The following is an 18943-nucleotide window of genomic DNA, read 5'->3' on the forward strand; positions in this document are numbered from 1 at the left end:
GGTGCAAAATTGTTTTCTAAGTGTTCAAATAACGTTTATCAAAACGTTATAAAAATGTTTTGCCAAACGTTCAAATAGCTTTATACAGGCGGACATTAAGAACATTCCTCGAAGGTTTGGGACGAACATAAAAATAATGTTATTCTAATGTTTTCGTGTAACCCAGGAGACCAATCTCTCTCTTTCCCAATGTGTATAAACGCCACGTGTATTCGCAAGGGCTGTGAAGAAAACTTTAATAAACGACCTGAATTAATGTTGCAGAAATGTAAATCGAGAGTTTTGGGAGTCTCTACACCGTATACGCCGTTCCAAAGGCAGAGAAGAAAAAAGAAAGAGATTAACAGCCCAGGAAGATCCATTTAAATAAATAAAAAAAAAAACATCCTGCCGTGCAAAAAAAAATTGTTTGGGCAATGCAACTCTTTTTTTGTCGTGCGGCCTGCTTTTGAAGCACATAAAAAATAATAAAAAATATTGGGATTGTCAATGCCCATTTAACGCTCTTTTTATGGCAAATGCCACCAGGTGGAGCACCAGACGTACGAATGAACAAAGGTCACCTTCACATCGCTGCTTGAAACGTAGATGAAACGTTTAACCACCAATTCTCCAGGTGAACGCCAAAAGAACGAAGGAGTGCAAGATCTGTTAAACTGTTTCCAGTATTCTTGTAAACCAACTTGCCTCCTCCAAGATGTAATATTCTACATCCGAAGGGCCTCTTTAAATCTCCAACTTTGTTGTCCGTGTAGCATTTATGCTTTCTCGCACCGATGACATATTCAAGCTCAACAAGCTTGACAAGACGGTGCGACCGGAAGTTGCTTGGGATGCAAGCGGCAGTTGATGTATGTAAACAGCAAAAGGGTCTATTTCAACTGATTGACGAAAGAAAAGTAAATCCACTGTACCAAAACTTTTTTTTTATATATGAAAGGCAAGTGACGTCACTCCCCACGTCGCAAGTTGCCGTCGCCGCGGCACCTTGCGCAACAGGAACCGTTACCGCGAAACGTATGCGGTGAGTGCTACGTGCTTTGCATTGTAATCAGGAGCGCCATATCATTATGTGCTTCGCATGCTTGTTTTGTGCTTGTTCTTTAATTAAACGGATGCTGTGCTTTATATTGTATACGTCATATGCACTTTTCGCTTCAATCTAAAGTTTCTTTTTTTTTGTGAGGAAGACGACGCCAAGAAATTCCAGAAATCCAACCTGTAAATCATATACAATTTCCCTTTAAAAAAAAAAGACATCAAATGAACGTCGCTGAGAATGTACAAATTAAAATAAGAAAATGTTTTTGCTGGATTTCTTACGCATGTTTGAACCTGCGAAATGTTTCGAGCAAGCTTTCCTCGAAGTATCTAAGAATAAGAGGAATGGGAGCGTAGCGAGGGTGTGCACGTGCGAGTTGGGGAGGAAGAGGGGAGAGAGTGAGCACATCAGGAATTCTACTCGAGGCAAGATTCCGGTCACCGGTCTCACAGAATCTCGACTTCCCTTTTTTTTTTCTCTCTCTCTCTCTTCCTCGTCACTTCTTTTGTTTTACGCTGGTAAATATCAGGCGCTTAGCTCCTTCGAGTAATACTCTTAAACTTCAAATATATGATAAAAAAAAAGATTGCAAAATACTTTGACAAAAAAAACGTAAATTTGCGAGTTCACCCACCTGGAACACGGCTCTTGTGGAACAGTAAAGCTTCGTCAGCTAACCTTCGGAGCGCGAAAGCTCTACCCTCTTCAATTTTGGGAGAACTATCTAAAAAGAACTCAACCACGTCCTTATATTTTGCGAGTCACCTCCTTTCTCCTTGATTAAACGTTTGCAGAAAAAAAAAATGCGAGTGAACAAAGAAGTGTTTGATGTATCGCCCTAAAAAAAGACAAAAACATAATTACCGGCTAACATCGCAGTGTTAGAATTTTACCAAACCCAAATGTTCGCGCGAAAGAAAAAAAAAATTAAACGCAATACTAAATACAAACGTTAGTATACGAAGAGCTAGGCTCTATCGTTTACGAAAAAAAGACCTTAACTAAAAAAAAAAAAAAATCAAGATATGTTGTTGGAACAGAATGTGCTACAAAAATCGAAAGCAGAGACCGTGTCTTCGAGAAGCTGAGCAGTGCAGATTCCAAAGTGTCCACCGTCCCAAATTGAAAGTTTACATTACGTTTTTGAGCTACGCAGATTTTGCTTTCCCGTGAATTTAACAAAAGTTGTCTATCTATCTTTTTTTTTTTTTTTTTTTTTTTGCCGCGCGGTTTAAGTTTATTTACAAATAGCGGCTTTTGAGCGCCTCTACCTTTTCGGGAATTCGACGGCCTGTGACAAGAATTTCAAAAACGAAATGTGGGCAATTTGTTTCGGCATGAGCGCGTGCTATTCCGAGCACCCGTGATGTTGAGGAACAATAAAAATAATAATCTATAGTAGACTGTGGTAACTGCACTGTATTCTATAGAATACGTATGCTTCGAAGCACAGCACCTAGATGGCGTTTCACCGCACTTTTTGGAACACACAGCTTTGGAAGACGAAAATCAGGATGGAGCTTAAAACGACGGGAGGCGGACCGCAGGGATTAAAGCGGGGTGCCACAATCTGCGGGAGTTCCACAACTGAGGTAATCTAATAACGTCGAAGTCCATGAAGTCTCTTTCAAAATATAACACGAATGTTCTTCTTAAGGTAGGTTCGCACAGCAGCGTCCAGCAAAAAAAAGGAAACTATTTTCTTTCGAGAAAACGAATTTCGAGTTTTACGCGTACACCTCCAAATCGCTAATTGCCGCTTTGCTGGCAACAACGAGCAGGGACGCTCGTGACGGTAAATGATGCATCTGAGGGCAGTCGACGCTCCCTCCTCCACGGCCTTGTGCGTTGTAGTGATAGTGAGCGTCTGTGGTTTTGTGGACTGTGCCCAGCGGGCTATATACGCGTCTGAGCTCGGAGCCTGGAGCCAAAGCTTGCGCTGCAGAACCACCTGGGCCCAGTTGCTCAAATCTGGTTCACCTTAACCGCGACAGAAAGTTAACCGCATTTCCCTACGAGGAGGAAGTCCGCTTTTATTTCTTATCTATATTAATGACCTTCCTCTCCATATAACATCTTCCATAAGGCTTTTCGCAGATGATTGTGTTATTTATCGTCGTATTACTAAACCTGAAGAGTCTTTAATATTGCAGCAGGATTTAAATATGTTTTCACTATGGTGTATCACATGGCAGATGAAAGTTAATGTCACCAAGAGTAAACTATTAACATTCACTGGCCAACGAACGCCTGCAATACGAAATTATACATTACAAACTCTGCCTCTCGAAAAAGTGTCCAGCTACAAATATTTAGGTGTAACATTTTCAGACGACCTAACCTGGAATATCCACATTAACACTGTAGTTTCTAGTGCTTGTAAATCTCTAGGATATATCAAACGTAACCTTCACAGTACCCCGCATTGTGTTAAACTAACAGCCTATAAATCCTTTGTGAGGGCTAAATTGGACTATGCCAACTTTATTTGGTGGCCGCATCAAGCTTACCTTATTAACAAACTTGAATCAGTTCAGAATAAAGCATCTCGCTTCATATCTCATGACTACTCACGGACATCAAGCGTAACCGCACTTAAAACAAATCTAGACCTTTGCCCACTGGCCGAAAGAACTAAACTTGCTCGTCTTGTCATGTTCCACAAAATCTACTATTCCTCTTCGTCATTCCGAAACCATTACTGCCAACCTCCATCTCACATCTCCTTACGTCGTGACCACAGCCAGAAAATAAACCCTCTATTTGCGAGAACTAATAAATTTCAAAATTCCCCGCTCTCTCTAGCCATCAATAACTGGAATTCTCTTCCTGAGGCTATTGCTCTCGAAAATAATCCAGCTAAATTCCGCGATCTTTGCAAGGCACACCTCAAAAGTGTTTTTCGTTAGTCTAAATGTTTATGTCGGTAGCTAGTCATTAGTTTTCTTTTTTATGCATCCTGATGCGATTTAACCCTAGCCATTTTTCGGCAAATATTACTATTTGTATTTGTTTGTGAATCTACTTTTGCTTTTGTTTGTTTTTATGTGAGTTTGTATTCTTATCCCCCCTCATGTAATGCACTTCGGTAGAAGTGCCTTTGAGGTATAATAAAATGAAATGAAATGAAATGAAATGAGATCACGTGACCGGCAGGGTAAGGACGGCGGGGAAACATGACGATGCCCCTGCGAGCGATTGTTGCTAGCTTTGGAAATACTATGTCATAGTAGCTGCAATTTCTGCCGCGTTAGGCAGAAATGAATGGTGCAGGAGGTTTTCGATCTGCCTTGCCTCACTTAAATCGCGAAGCTTGAGCGCTGATCTCGGCCTATATTTTTAGATAGTCTTTCGATTCTGGCCATTCCTAAGCCTAAATGAACGCGGTAATTATGAATACCAGTGAATTGCCTTGGCTCAATCGGCGGAATATTGATAGCACGCAAAAGCAGACCGCGTCTTAAAAGACCTCTTCCTATATTACCCAAGCACAAGGAGCAGGCTACGAGTGTAATTACACGCGCTGGCGTCTGCAGTAGTAACTGTTCTAAAGCAAAAGCCTAAAACAAATTTTATCTTACACGCACGTCGTCGACGCTCTATTTGGTTATTTACTTTTTATACGGAGAAGGCCAGCGCGCACGGAATGCAGAATTATTTTCAGCATTCTCCTCGATGCTTGGGTAATTCAGTAATATGTCTATTTTCACTAGAGCAGAAATAAACTGCTTTATATTTTTTAATGTTTTATATCTTACACGCTGGTAAACCATGGTGCAAGTGTACCTCAGGTCTTACACTGCTCACTTCTCCCTCATCGTTTTTGGGACAGAACTTCGTCGTCCTCTTTCGAACTTGGAAGGAAATTTCAACGAGGCTTGTCTTCACTTGGACAGCCAAGCATTGAGCAATTTTTAAAACAGGAGGTAATTTAGTTTTTTTACCCTACCGATTATTAGTACTGCGAGCACCAAAACGTGTTTCTTAAACTCAAATGTAGGCTGCGCTGCGGCCCAAGAACCCGACAGCGCGCGTTCTTCGGTTCACCCTTTTCGGGAACTATTCCACGAAAGTCACTTAGATTCGCAACAACCAGTAGGTGACACCAGCTACCACCTCACAATAAAACACGCAGCTATCGCTCATCCAGCCCTCGTCAAACTCGCCTCGGTACTTGTAGGTACGTACCAAGTATAGGGAAAGGCGGTTAACACTTAGCCGCAGTTAAAGTTAACCGTCTTCGAGCAAACGGGCCCACACAACTTAGTTGAGCTCGATGACAGTTGGGAAATTGCAACGATCGTTGCATCGACAGTTGAGAGCGGTAGTGCCAGTGTTTGTCGGGACAGGTTGCCCGTTCACAGGAGTTTGGCGGGAGCTTTAGCAATTCTTTACTAAGCTTCTTGGAAGAAAGCAGCTACAGGGCTATTAAGTCTGACCCATTACTGGTCTCGAAAATACTATCATGCGTTTGGTTGGTTTAGTCATACTGTTAATTTTATTACGGTCGTGTTATATGAAAATATTCAGCAAGACGCCTTTAAATAAAACATACCACAGAAGAAAAGCCTTATCTTGCGTGAGTGTTCTTTTCTTGATTTAAAAACCTCACAAGGTTGTTTTTTTTTACTAAAGCAATAAATATTAACGTGCTATATATAATCATATCTACTTTATATGTTTAAAACACAATCTGCAGTGCCTTAACTTCACAACCGATAAGTTTTAAAACAACTACGTCCTGCACTAATGTAATGGTAGTAGAAGCCGAAGCACAATTAATGCTAGGCGTAGTAGTTCTTGTAATGACGGTAATAGTAATGATGTAAAAAAACGAAAGACATTCGAAATTCTTTGTGATACCGAATTAGGAGGAGGAGGGGATGGTACGGAGGGGTGGGTATGCCCCTCCTCCCGACCATACCCTCCCCACCTTCTCTCCTGCTCCCCTCCAATTTAGTGGGAAATTTTCGCTAAATTTCCCGCTAAATTTGGCGGAAATATGCACCGCTAAATTTAGCGGGGAAATTTTTCCGCCAGGTTTAGCGGGGAAAATTAACCTTCGTGACGTCACACGCCCATAGCCATAATGCAACGTGCGGTTACAGCAACGCCGACGGGGAAATGTCCCTCGTGACGTTACACGTGACGTCACACGCCCATGTCCATAATGCAAGGCGCGGTTACGCTGACTCCGACGACGCCGCTCAAGCCGGAAACGGGCGCCTAAGAGCTGCGCTCTAAAAACTGTCGCGGTGATGTAAAAGAAATGTCATAGCATGTTCTAGAATGATATTAGCAGAACATATAATCGAAAGCATATATGTTTACTCGGAGCGACGTATGCCTCCGGGAGCCGAGGCACGCCTTAGGAAGCAGTTTCCCAAGACCGCCATCATCAAATTCCGGCGGGCGAAACCCACCAACCGTACTCGAACGACGGCCTTGCGAACGAGGCCGACGTCCGAACAAAAGCTGTCGTTCTCTCTTGGAAGCACAAAAGGAACGGCGTCGTTCGCTAAGGGAAGCCCTCCAAGATAGAAGACCCTAGCGTTCCATCCCAAGGAGGCCCGCAAAGGCCCCCCAGCATGCGAGCTCGCGGTTGGTCAACCGGGGCATGTGTCTTCATCAGTCACGTCCGAGAATGATATCCATATGCGTCTCCTTGCGCCACCAGGAGGAGACACCAGCTCGCGAGTGGCGGCTCCGCGCGCCATAATGGCTGCCTTCTGCAGCCGGAATCATCCGTCATCCGACCAATGGGACGCCGCGGACCGCCAGCAAAAGGCTAGAACCGTCGCGGCGCTCTCGCGAAGTCCCGCGAGACGCCGCCCCGGACACGACGCCTCAGCGGCCCGGTCGGACGGCCAGGCAGCAAAGTGGATTGTGGAGAGCGATGACCACCGTGCTTGGGTTGCTCGTGTCCATTCGAGACAGGGCCATCCCTGTCTCAGATTTGCGCGTCCCACGCGGGGAGGCGCGGGAAAAAGCGACGCACCTGTCTGTTTCTGGGGTGACTGAAGATGGGTGTCAAAAAAAGGCTCGCTGCAAAAGCTCACTGTCAGTTCCGCCCGATCTGAAGCACGCTGTGCCTAACAAAGGAGGGGTGGCGACCTCCGTGGGTCCATGGTAAGCTCAAACGGAGTGTATCCAGTTTTATTGTGCTTCGATCACCTCGTCTTGTGCCTGCCACGAAGGAACTGGGAGCAAACGCTGCTATGAAAACTCTCTTGGGTCGAGGAAAAGCTGACTTTGTATCCTTGATAGAGCATCGTACCGGCGGGCGCAGCGGCGTGCATCAATACTGCGTGATGCACGTTAAAGAGCCCAGGCTAGCAGTGGTACCGGTTTCTTGCCCACAGGGAAGACACTAGACGCCCCTCCCGCTGTCTAAATATCTGCGCGGCATAATTGACAAAACTACATTCTGGCAGCACTAGTTTGAATGCACTATTACAACGTCAGGGTTAAGGTCCCTTCCCACAGGAGCATTTGCTTGCGTTTTCTTACGTTACGCTATTAGTCATCGAACCATCCGAACCTCGAATGACCCATGCACGACTCCTTGAACTAAGTAACACGGGTCATACGAAGCACACAGGTCTCGGCGACTCTCAACGTAAGCAGACGTAAGCTTCCGTTAAATAACGCAACTTAACCAAACGGTGCTGTGTGAACCGCCTTTCATATTTAATACGAAAGAAAAAAAATGCATGCCGACATTTGTGTGTTAAGTCCCGTAGAAACAACAAGGACCACGTTTTTTTTTTTTTTTTTGAGTTGATGAAAAAGTGCAGGCGAAAACTGACATTTTTAACCCTGGAGGGTGGGGAAACAAAAGGACAGAACAAAAACAAAAATCGTGTTGTCCTGTCCTTCTGTTTCCCTACTCTTTAGGGTTAAAAGTACCGTAATTTCCGGGCTATAAGTCCGCGGTCGGTGTATAGCCCGCAAGGTCAAATTTCGGGTCGAAAAGAAAAGTTTTTGAGTAGATAGTCCGCACACGGTGCATAGTCCGCAAGCCGTGCATATTCCGTACAGGTGCTTAGTCGACACGCAAATCTTCTCATACACGGCACACCTTGACAAATGTCTGCTTTCTTTGGTCAGAAAGAACCTTAAATTATTGACAAATAATAATTAACACAGTCCTTTAATCGCAAGATCCGTCCCATCTGGTCGTAATGAACGATCTTGAAAAAAGAAATTCCAGTATAGTCCCCACGCGAAGATAGTCCGCACAGCCTAAAATTTCAACTTTTAAACATGTGTAGTCCGCCGACTATAGCCCGGAAAATACGGTAATGTCACCACATGTTCTAAACAAAAACGAGCAACCAACATCCTCCTCGAAACACTCCGACCATAGTACCGACACAGAAAATGGAAAAAAAAAAACAATATAAATAAAACCTAGTCAATTGGCGCGCGACACAATCCAACCGAGCTCCAACTTCCCGTAACATTTTCAAGCACCAACCGCTTCACCCCCATCACCCTCGTCCCCAAAACTTTCACCTATAAAAAAGATAAAAAGAAAAAAAAGATCTTCTTTGTTTTCTTCTTCCGCGCAAAGATATAAGCCTTCAACAAGGGCACGAGGCAACATCGATCCATCGCCTCCCTCTCCCATCAAGGAAGCCTTTTTCCAAACCAGCAGTGTCCCGAATCAAAGCGGGTCGTGAGGACATCACAACCGATCGTCTTATTAGGCTCTGCTACCAGAGAGGAAAAAAAAAAAAAAAAACAAATAGGGAAAAAGGGGGGGGGGGGGGGGGGGTATTCTCGAGATATCAAACGGGTCGAATAATGACGAAACCGGCCATAAAAAGGCCAGCGAACGAGACCCATCAAAGCCAGAGAGCACCGACGCCAAATCACACGCCCCAGCACCCTTCAAATGAAGCTTCAATGCGAAGGCGAGGAGGGGTGGACCGAGGAAGAAGGGGAAAACGGCCACTTTGTCCTATATACACGCCGGGAACAAAGACAGCCGCACGAAAAGAATAAATAAATATATATATAGATATATATTAGATACCCACAATATAGACACGTGTATATATATATATATATATATATATATATATATAGAGAGAGAGAGAGAGAGAGAGAGAAATGTGCGGCAGTCCTTCAGGGAGACGCTGAGTCGGCCATGACAGGGAGCCCTTCAAGGTAGGTACACTGATACTTCCACGTCTTTTCTGTTTTTTTATGTTTCTTTTCCTCCTCCCCCCGAATGGCGAGTGGGCCAATTATGACCTAATTACGAGCTCGAGGAGCTCATTATTTGCTCCTGGTTGAGGCGCACCTCTCTTATTAGTGGGAGCTCTCTTACCGTCAGCTACTACAAAAAGGACGAAGATGACAGGGATGGCGTATAGCACTCAACTTCGTTTATTGTGGCGACGATATTCTAGGCAAACTGCGTCCTTGCTTTGAAGGCACTTTTTTTTTTTTTACTTGTTCATGTTGCGTCGCCGGTTATAATGTAATTTTGTTACTTAAAATGATCTGCGGGAAGATGCGGAATTTTCCAAAAACAATTAAGCGTAATACGACAACATTAGTAGGAAAACTAAGGAGTCCAGAAAGTAATAAAGGGTTGCCATACAGTTGATACGTCGCTGAAGGTTCGGATAGATCACCATATGGATACAAAGCCGGCTACTCCCTTCTCAGTAAAGGCTTTTACAAGTGCCAACGCTGTGAACAGATACGATCCTACTCTGAGAATCTGAGTAGGATCGTAAAATACGATCCTACTCCGAGAATGAACTCACTCCCATACCTTTTTGCTTCAGAAAGTGTACGTATCCTTTTTTATTTTTTTTTTTTTTATTTTCTAAAGAGAGGCTACCATTTAATGGTTGTCTTTAATTGACGTGCATCACGCAGTAGCCATTTCAGCAACGCAGTTCAGTAGAAGCACTCCCGGTACATATCCCGCAGAGATGACGAGGATTTTGCGATTCATCGAGCTAAGTCTAATGGCCACTCAAATATCAACTAACCAAGCAACGACAAAAACCAAATAGAGTTGACGTCCCCCCCCCACCAAAAAAAAAAAAAAAACAGGACGCGATTACATTTGATAAAGTTGCGCCGAAATCCGAATAGTGTCACATTTTTGCCTCGAGGAGAATATACGATGCGAGTAAAACCGGAAGTGGCCTTGTAGGCACAGATCGGCACACGAACGAAAGAAAGTGTTCATAAAGAAAAAAAAAAGTCATCCCGTTCCCTTTCTCTCTTGTCCTTTTCTTTCCTCTGATGGTAGTGTGTTCAGATCAGAGGATCAATACTTGAAGGATCACCTTCGGCGGGATGAAAGCAGGACAGGCACCGCCATCGCCTAGCGATGCGGTCTATGCTCTTTCTTCTTTCTCCCTCCCCCCCCCCCCCCTCCTTTGTAAAAGGCTGTGGAAGGATGTATTGTTCTCGCCGCCGCGCATGCGCGGGAGGACCTCGTCATCGGATGCTCTCCGCGGCCCTCTCTCCTCTGGCGAGCTTGAGGTCGATGGAGGAGGTCAGAGTATGGGGGAAGATTGACGCACTCAATTAAGCGGAACTTCCGGTTCCGGTTTGATGAAGAGTGGTCGCTCACCGAGGGCTTGTGTTGACGATAGAATATTGCGTCACTCTGTAACGAGGACAACGTTTTGTACCTCTTTCGCGAAAACGGCAAACCCTGGATCAAATCCAAATATCAACTGCTAAAATCAATTTACACTCTGGTGAAAGTTATTACCGTCTAAATGAGGGCCTATCAATTCTCACTGTTATTTTTTTAACATTTAAGCTAAAGAAAACTTGAATACAACAATGTGCCGTAAGTACTTTTGATCTTTATTGCACGAGGAACCATAATAATTTCTGCCGTTATTTTTTTTTTTTAGAGCGCAGCTGTTATGCGCTTGTTTCCGGCTTGAACGGCGTCGGCGTAACCACGCGGTGCATTATAGGAAACGTCCCATAATGCACCACGCGGTTACGCCGACGCCGTTCAAGCCGGAAAAGGGCGCATAAGAGCTGCGCTCTAAAAAAAAAATAACGGCAGAAATAACACGGAGCATTATGGGAAAAGTCCCATAATGCACCGCGGTGACGCGCGCGTTGCATTATGGGACGTTTTCCATAATGCACGGCGTGGCAGGGAGGAGGAGGAGGAGGAAAAGGGGAGGGTACGGATGAGGGGGAGGAGCATACCCTCCCCTCCGTACCCTTCCCTCCTCCTCCTCAAGAGCTGCGCTCTAATTTGGCATTACAGGGAGTTGTAAACGTCTTTCATTTTTTTCCGTAATTTCTCATAAACGCGACGAGCGTGTTGTGAAATTTCTTGTTACTAAACCTATAATAAGCTAATGCGAAACCAAAATTCATTGTTCGTAGACGTTTACTCTTGTACCAACAAACTCGTTGTGTTACAGCTTTGTTCTAGATTTCCGGTATGAACAACTCTGTCCAACACCCTATCCCCCCCCCCCTCCCCCCCCCTCCCTGTGAAAAAGTAAGTAAACGTAGCTAATAATCACTTTATAGCACGGATGTGATGTGCAATTCTGAAAGCCTCCTGTGTGACGTATTCGTATATACAGACGGAAACAGGAGGATTATCGTAGATAATTGTTTTATCGAAATTACCAAAAGCGTCTTACGTAAATAAAAGAAAAAAAGAAACAAGCGAACGCAGTTAGTCAGTTGCAGTATATCGTTGCTGGCTGTTACGTACGTAGTATGCTAGAAACTACCTGCTCGGATCGATTCCAGGCGTACGTTACGTTGCCGCCAAGAACATCCCGCAACATCTTAAATCCAATTTGCCAGAGCCGTAGAATTTCGCGTGCTTACAGCGCCATCAGGCTCTTTGAAAGAAATATAAAAAATGAAAACGTTTCCATTAATTCTATTTCAAATTCAATCAGGCCGCAGCTGCCTGGTCATGCGCGCATTTCTGCGGGGTATGTAGGCTACGAGACGAGTGCGTAGATAAATTTGATCACGGAGCCACCGTCAATCGTCCCGTGGAAAGAGCACCTTTTATCGATGCTACCGCAGGAAGAAATCCATGACCTACTGATGTTCAGCGTACGGCGACGGCGGTTTGTCGAAGAGGCGTTCGTCCGTCGGCGATGAAATGCGCGAAGGGGCGTTGAGCAGATCGCAATGTTCACGCACATTGCGGTAGGTCCCGCAAAGAATTGCCGAACTGAACACCGCGTGATTTCACGTGACACTGAACTTCGGGAACACCACGTCACCCATGCTACGCCAGTCGCGCCACTAAAGGTTACCGCCATCTTGAAACTGGTGCTCTCGTTGGGCCCGAGATCTCTCGAGAGCTTCCCGCAAAGCCCGCTGGCCCGCAACGCTAAATCTCCGGCGTTGCGTGCGTACGCAATACGCTAGCTCTTTTACTGCGTTCTGCGCCGCCAGAACGCCAGAACCAGTGTCCAATATTTGTTTGGGGCAATATCCCACTCCCAAAATGACGAGAGTCAGCATAAGGCGGAGTGGGGGGGAACAAGAAACAGCGATGGCGTTGCACGTTGCAAAGCAGCCGAGCCTTTCAGCGTCATTCAGAGATTTCCTAAAGAAGGGATATTTGCCTTCTGTAAAATAGCCGTTTTGCCAGTGCCACCTTTGGCTTGAATTTATTCGTACGTCTACTTCGGGTTTGCACCTGCTGTAATCAACAGATTTAAGATAGCATCGTTCCGCTAACGCGACGGAAGTTTTCGATAGAACTAGAGACCAAACACGAAAACGTTATTCTGCCGCTCATTTCACTCGGGAATTATCCGGCCTCAATATGTCTCGAACGAAACACTTTTCATGCGGTGGTTTTTGTTTTACTAACAGTGTTTATATCAGAATTACAAGAAACAATCCTCAATCAAAAACAACAAAACAGATTAGTGCAAAATATGTTAAAACGTCATAAGAGCAGAGCTGCGTTTCCAGTGGAAATGAATAGACGACAAGATGTCATTATTTATGGCGCATGCAGCGCTCGAGGCATATATAGGAACGGGAGCTTGAAGCCAGGGAACATATTTGTCGTCCGCGTCTCAAGGAGTCGCGGGCCGCGTCCGGCAAGCTCACGGCGTGTTTGAGTCCCCTGGTACTAGGGAGACAACAAGGTTCGCTTATACCGCTATATATGTCCACAAAATCCCCCCCCTCCCCAAAAAAAAAACAAAAACACAATGGAACACGGGTCCTAAACAACGACCGAAACGACAGCAGCCTTAGGGACACCCGAGAGTTCAAGCACCACCCCCTCCCCAAATATCCTCGGACCCGGCGTCGCCAAGAGGGCGACGAAGGCGTAATAGGGAAGTCCCAAGGACTGGCTAATTTCCCAGGAGGGGTAGACAAAGCCAAGGCTCTCCCCTTGCCTTTCTCTCACGTGCACGCAGGACACACAGGGTACAACGAATACAAAAAAAGGGACGAAGAGACGACGTAAAAAGGAAGAAATACGGGATCCGGGAAGAAGGCTCTGTGCTGTTTTCTCCGAGCGCGAATTGAGCCGGGTGAGGGACCAATCCCGGAGTTTTTTTGGGGAAGTTGGCGTTTCTTCGTCGTCGACGCCATTCAGTGCGCTGTTTCTTCTTCGCGGGGATTCTTTTTTCTGTGTTGTTCCCAGGTCGCTTACTTCGAACGCGAAGCTGACTTGCCATTTGAGCGAAAAAAACTTCCGAAGGCTCCGTTCCATTGCAGATGGAATGAATGTCGCAACTTGGAACTTCCGGTAGGGGTGAAGACATCATTTTGCTCTCACCACGCGACTGGGCAACGTTTACATTTGAATGTCGGCTATCACTGAATACTCCTCTTCCTCTTTTGTATCTCCATTTATTTTTCTCACTCATTCCAGGTTGAATGCGCAACACCTGGCTAAGGGCGAAAGTACACAAAAAACATCTATATGGTCTTCTTAGTTATTTCTTTGCTACGTTTTCGATTATCTGCCGGTTGAAGACTCTTTACTACCTAAAGAGCTGGAGAGAATATTGAAGGTAAAAAAGGAAACGCAGGCTGCCAGGTGAAGTAATGCACCGCACAAACTAGGCTGTGATCTCAGGATAGCGGCACTTTTTCTCTTCTTACACCTAAGAATATCTTAAAAATCCCCAGATTATTTGTTTTTTAAATTTACATCTGTGATTCTAAGACAGACACTTCCTGTTCAGTGTGTTTCGATATAAATTTTGGCATTTCTTTTTTTCCTACTCCAATATAAAATAGCCGGTTTCGACCTCAGGAAGATTGCAACTCCAAAAAGCAGGCATCATTTACTGAAGCCCGAGTGGGTGTCAGAGGTGCGTCAAATAACAAATATGCAGAACAAACAAAAAAGAAGAAAGAGCAAAAGAAGAAAAAAGCCGTTCAGACAAAACATTTTATTGGAGAGTCGAGAGCAGCGTAGGTTATAAAAATAAATGTATAAAATGCATGCGAAATAAATCCGGACGCTGTTTATATCCGTCCCTCTTTGTTCTTTCGCGCACACATATTTGAAGCTCCTCAGTCTTGTTCTGTGAAGCTTATATTGAGGTAGTGCTATGAGCTACAAGTTTTCTGCCACTCTCTTCGACTGATGAAACCCTCTCAGCGCGATTCTCCACCTATGTTTTGCGCTTTTGCATTCGAAATTTTCTGGCCTCTCCTAAAAGTTTTTTCTTTTTTTTTTTGCGTGAATGCTGCGGGTATTTTATTATTTTTTTTTGTATTGTCTTTTACTGTGAGCAATAGGGCTGGTAAAAGCCTGCCATTCAAACGTTTCTGTTCGACATTCACGAGAAACGAGGGAGAGGAAGGACATCGAAGGGCCTCGACGCGATTTTGAGAATAATGACGACTGTTCTTTCTTCTGCTAGAGATAATCTGCGTAAAGTCCTTCACAGTCATCGCCAAAAATACTTGTTCGGGTTGGGATGGGGAACGGGTCAGTAGCGTCGGTTCCTTTGCCTTGGTGCTAGTGTCAGAAAAATGAGAGACGTTTACGATCCCCTGTAACGCCGAATTAGAGCGCAGCTCTTGAGGAGGAGGAGGAGAAGGCACGGAGAGGAGGGTATGCCCCTCGTCCTCTCCTGCTCGCCTCCCATTTAGGGGAAAATGTTCCCCTAAATTTGGCGGGGAAGTTTTCCCGTTAAATTTAGCGGGGAAATTTTTCCGCTAAATTTAGCAAGTAAACTTTTCCGCTAAATTTAGCGGGGAAATTTTTCCGCTAAATTTAGCGAGAAAATGTTTTCGCTAAATTTAGTGGGGAAATTTTTCCCGCTAAATTAATGGGGAATTTTTTTTCTCATGCCGGAAACGGGCGCCTAAGAGCTGCGCTCTAAAATAGCAAGCTCTCCCTAAAACGTGCCCCAAGACGAAGCCCTCATGGATTCCGTCATCGTCAAGAAGTGATTGCCGTCGACACTGTAGTGCTGTGGTATTGAAGATCTTTCTCAACAAAATCCTTTTCGAATTACACCGCGCCGTATGATACGTACATTATATTGTTCCAATGTTAACACTTGCTAAATTGTGTGTCCGAGTCCTGTCCATGGGTAAACACGTTATTTTTGCGCGCGAAATATGCATCCTTTTTCGGTTATCTTTTGTCGTAAACTATTTTCGATAGCTAAGCGCTTTGTCGTTTGACACACGGCTGAGCGGGCGGCGCGGTCAAATTGAATCGTAAAATAAAACAAACATGCCAGTCGCGTTTGTTCTGTTTCGCGCGTATCAAACCAAACAATTTACAGGTTTTTTTGGGTTTTTTTTTCCAATTGTGGTACAATTTTTTTTTTTTTGTTTTTTAGAGCGCAGCTTTTAGGCGCCGGGTTCCGGCTTGACTGGCGTCGCCGTCGCCGTGGGCGTAACCGCGCGGTGCATTATGGGACATTTCCCATGATGCAACGCGCAGGGAGGAGGAGGGGGAGGGAAGAAGGGGGAGATGGAGGAGGACGAGAAGGAGGGGATAAGGAGGAGGGGGAAAGGAAAGGGGGAAGAGAGGGGAGGAAGAGGGGAGGAGAAGGAGGGAGAGGAGAGAGGAGAGGGGGAGCAGCTTGAGGGATGAGGGGAGGAGGAGGAGCTGAGGAGGTATAGCAGGGAGGATGAGGAAGTGAGAAGGAGGGAGGGGGTATACCTTCCCCTCAGTACCCTTCCCTCCTCCTCCTCAAAAGCTGCGCTCTAATTCGGCGTTACAGGGTGTTGTAAACGCCTTTCATTTTTTTTTTCAATGTCCTCAGAAAAATGCATATTCTACAAAATTCTAAAAGAAAAAAAAGAAAAGGAAGTGGGAAAGACGAGAGTTTAGTCGCCAGTAGCGTGTGAAATTGCGCCTATCGAAATCACAGTCCACTCGGTTAGGGTTAGCAGGGAGGTCGGTGGGAGACTAGCTTCAAACCCAGTGACAGGGCTCAAAAAAAGTTGCCTTATAGATCAGACCCTTGCGCCCCAAGCGGCTAACTTTAGAACTACACGGATTTAGACAACAAATAACAATAACTCAGCGCTCGGCTGAGGTAACCGAACGCCGCGTCAGCGTTCGCCTGGAGTTTGTATTCTCCGGTCGCCCGAGGTAGAGGAGGGGCTCTTTTGTTACCATTCAAGGCCTGCACGAACAATGCAGTATCTCACGACTGCTTTCGGGAGATATCGAGCACTGAGAGAAAACGTCCCTTCGTTTGTTGTTAGTATTTTTACGCTACACTGTGCCCCGGGCTCTATTGAACACGGTGACGTGCACATGTCCATAAGGCCTGTGTACACCTCCACAGGCCTTGAGTTGGGTAAACACTGAGGTGTGGGGACAACAAACGGGTCAGAGCGCCCCCTATAGTTCGATCGTCTCGCCAATATTTCGCAGAACTTTCCCTTCTTTCGAAAGATTTAAAGCTTCACAGTCTAACCCACTACTGTATAGCACATCAAGAGCTAGGACGACCCAGTTTTAACTGACGGTTTTCAGGGCCCAAACATAAGATGTAGAAGCAAAAACAAGGAAGTAACATCAATATTGGTATTAAGGGTGCTAGGACACAAAAATTAAACGGATAGATTATTTCGGAAATGGAATGCTCAAAGGCACCTGAGTATGCACATCAAGGTTTGCGATTTTCAGAGCTATAGTAATTGCGCAATAGCCAATTTACGAATTTTTCTCATTTTCATCAGGCTACTAGGCAACACCTCCCAAGTTAGTCACACCCCCATGGTGCCCCTAAAATCACGTTATCATGAGCGCTCTCTCATTCGAGGCGCCCCCACGACTGCCCAAGCTCGAATCGCCGCGGTACGGTCAAAAGCGCTCACGCAACTCGGCAACCCGAATGCTACTCTCGCCCTTGCTTCCGGCCCTTCGACGTCCGTTCCGCCTGCATGCGCGTGCGAGATTGTCCCGGACGACGGCGACAACGGCGAGTTCGTTTTTGACTCGCCGCCGCTGGAGCTGGTCGCCAGGGGATAGCAGTCAAAACGAACAGCATCCAACATCTCTCGGTAACAATCACTCTTATCACTGCTACGATTAGTGCCGAAGACTTGGACGAAGCGAGCGATGTCGTAGACGTAATCGTCACGGACCGCATTCTCGAAACCCGGAAGGCAAACGAGGAGGCTGAAGCTCAAGATGCCCAGAGAGCCAAGTCTGTGAGTGCGTGCAACAGGACGCCGCGCGGGAGGCTGGCTACGTCATTCGCCCGCCAGCCACGGCTTCCATGTCGAATAGGGCGGATCCGAGAGTCCTGCATATAGATCGCTTTCTCCACAAAACTATCACCCATTTCTTTAGACAAGTTTAGCAGGATTATAGTAGCATACAATGAGTCCTATAAGTATAGTTTTTTTCATATTTTATTTTCTGGCGCGTCCCGACCCTTTTAAAGACTTACGGAACCCTTACGCAATCAAGTACAGAACATGGAAAGCACATCTTTCTTGCTGCGCTGTACTCTTCGCGTAGTGTCCTTATATGCGTAATACTTTTGTAAGTTGTTACACCCGCCAACGCACTCACTCCAAAACAAAACTGTATTGCCCGCGCCAAACAAACCAAGAAAAAAGCCTAACCATGTTTTGCGACCGAGTCCGCCAAACTACAGCTCCGCCTCTCTCCCTTCGGTTGGAACTCTACAAAACAACCAAAGCCAGACAACGGGATATCAAATCACGGCTGCCGTCCACGTACGAGCAAAGAAAAACGAAATGTAGTAGAACTGCTTGTCAAACAAATTTAAAGAAGCGCGAACAGACGGTGTGCCCAGAAGAACTCTCGGCAAAGAACACAGCTCGCGACGCGTTGTACGGGGGACACCATCTTCAAGCGTCGTCCCCAGAGTTATTCACATACGACGTCGGAGGCTTCCTACACTCTCGACGCAAACATCGCGAACAACTCCCCGGAGAGGGACAGGAAGCAGGGCGAAAACAACGCGTTCACGGACTCATAAACACCCGCGCTCCGTTGAAAGAGCCCGCCGTCCGCGCCGTGAGGCAGAGACCAAGCGCACCTAAAGCCTACGCGTACAAAAAGAAGTACCCAAACCGAAACCGAAACAACGGACGAAAAACGGCTGACCCTCCACCGTCGACGCGACGGCACATCGTAAATTCTCGGCGTACCCCCCCCCCCCCCCCCCCCTCCCACCTAACCTCACACTCAGAGACAGGGGAGTAGCAGCGGAGCCACAAAAGTGCGCGCTACGAAAAAAGTAAAAAAAAAAGTACCGTAAGCAGAGCGCCTCTTTTATCTCGAAAAGGGATGGGTGAAGAAAGAGTGTAGCGGGGAGAGGTTGGTGGGGGGTTCGTTTCCCGTGAAAGAAAGGAAAAGATTCACAGATACAAAGAGGCGCGAATGAAGGGAAGACTAGGGAAAGAGGTGTAAATCCGGACAATACGACT

This window comes from Ixodes scapularis, unplaced genomic scaffold, assembly GCF_016920785.2.
Source record: "Ixodes scapularis isolate PalLabHiFi unplaced genomic scaffold, ASM1692078v2 PGA_scaffold13__105_contigs__length_92229423, whole genome shotgun sequence".
Classification (NCBI taxonomy): domain Eukaryota; kingdom Metazoa; phylum Arthropoda; class Arachnida; order Ixodida; family Ixodidae; genus Ixodes; species Ixodes scapularis.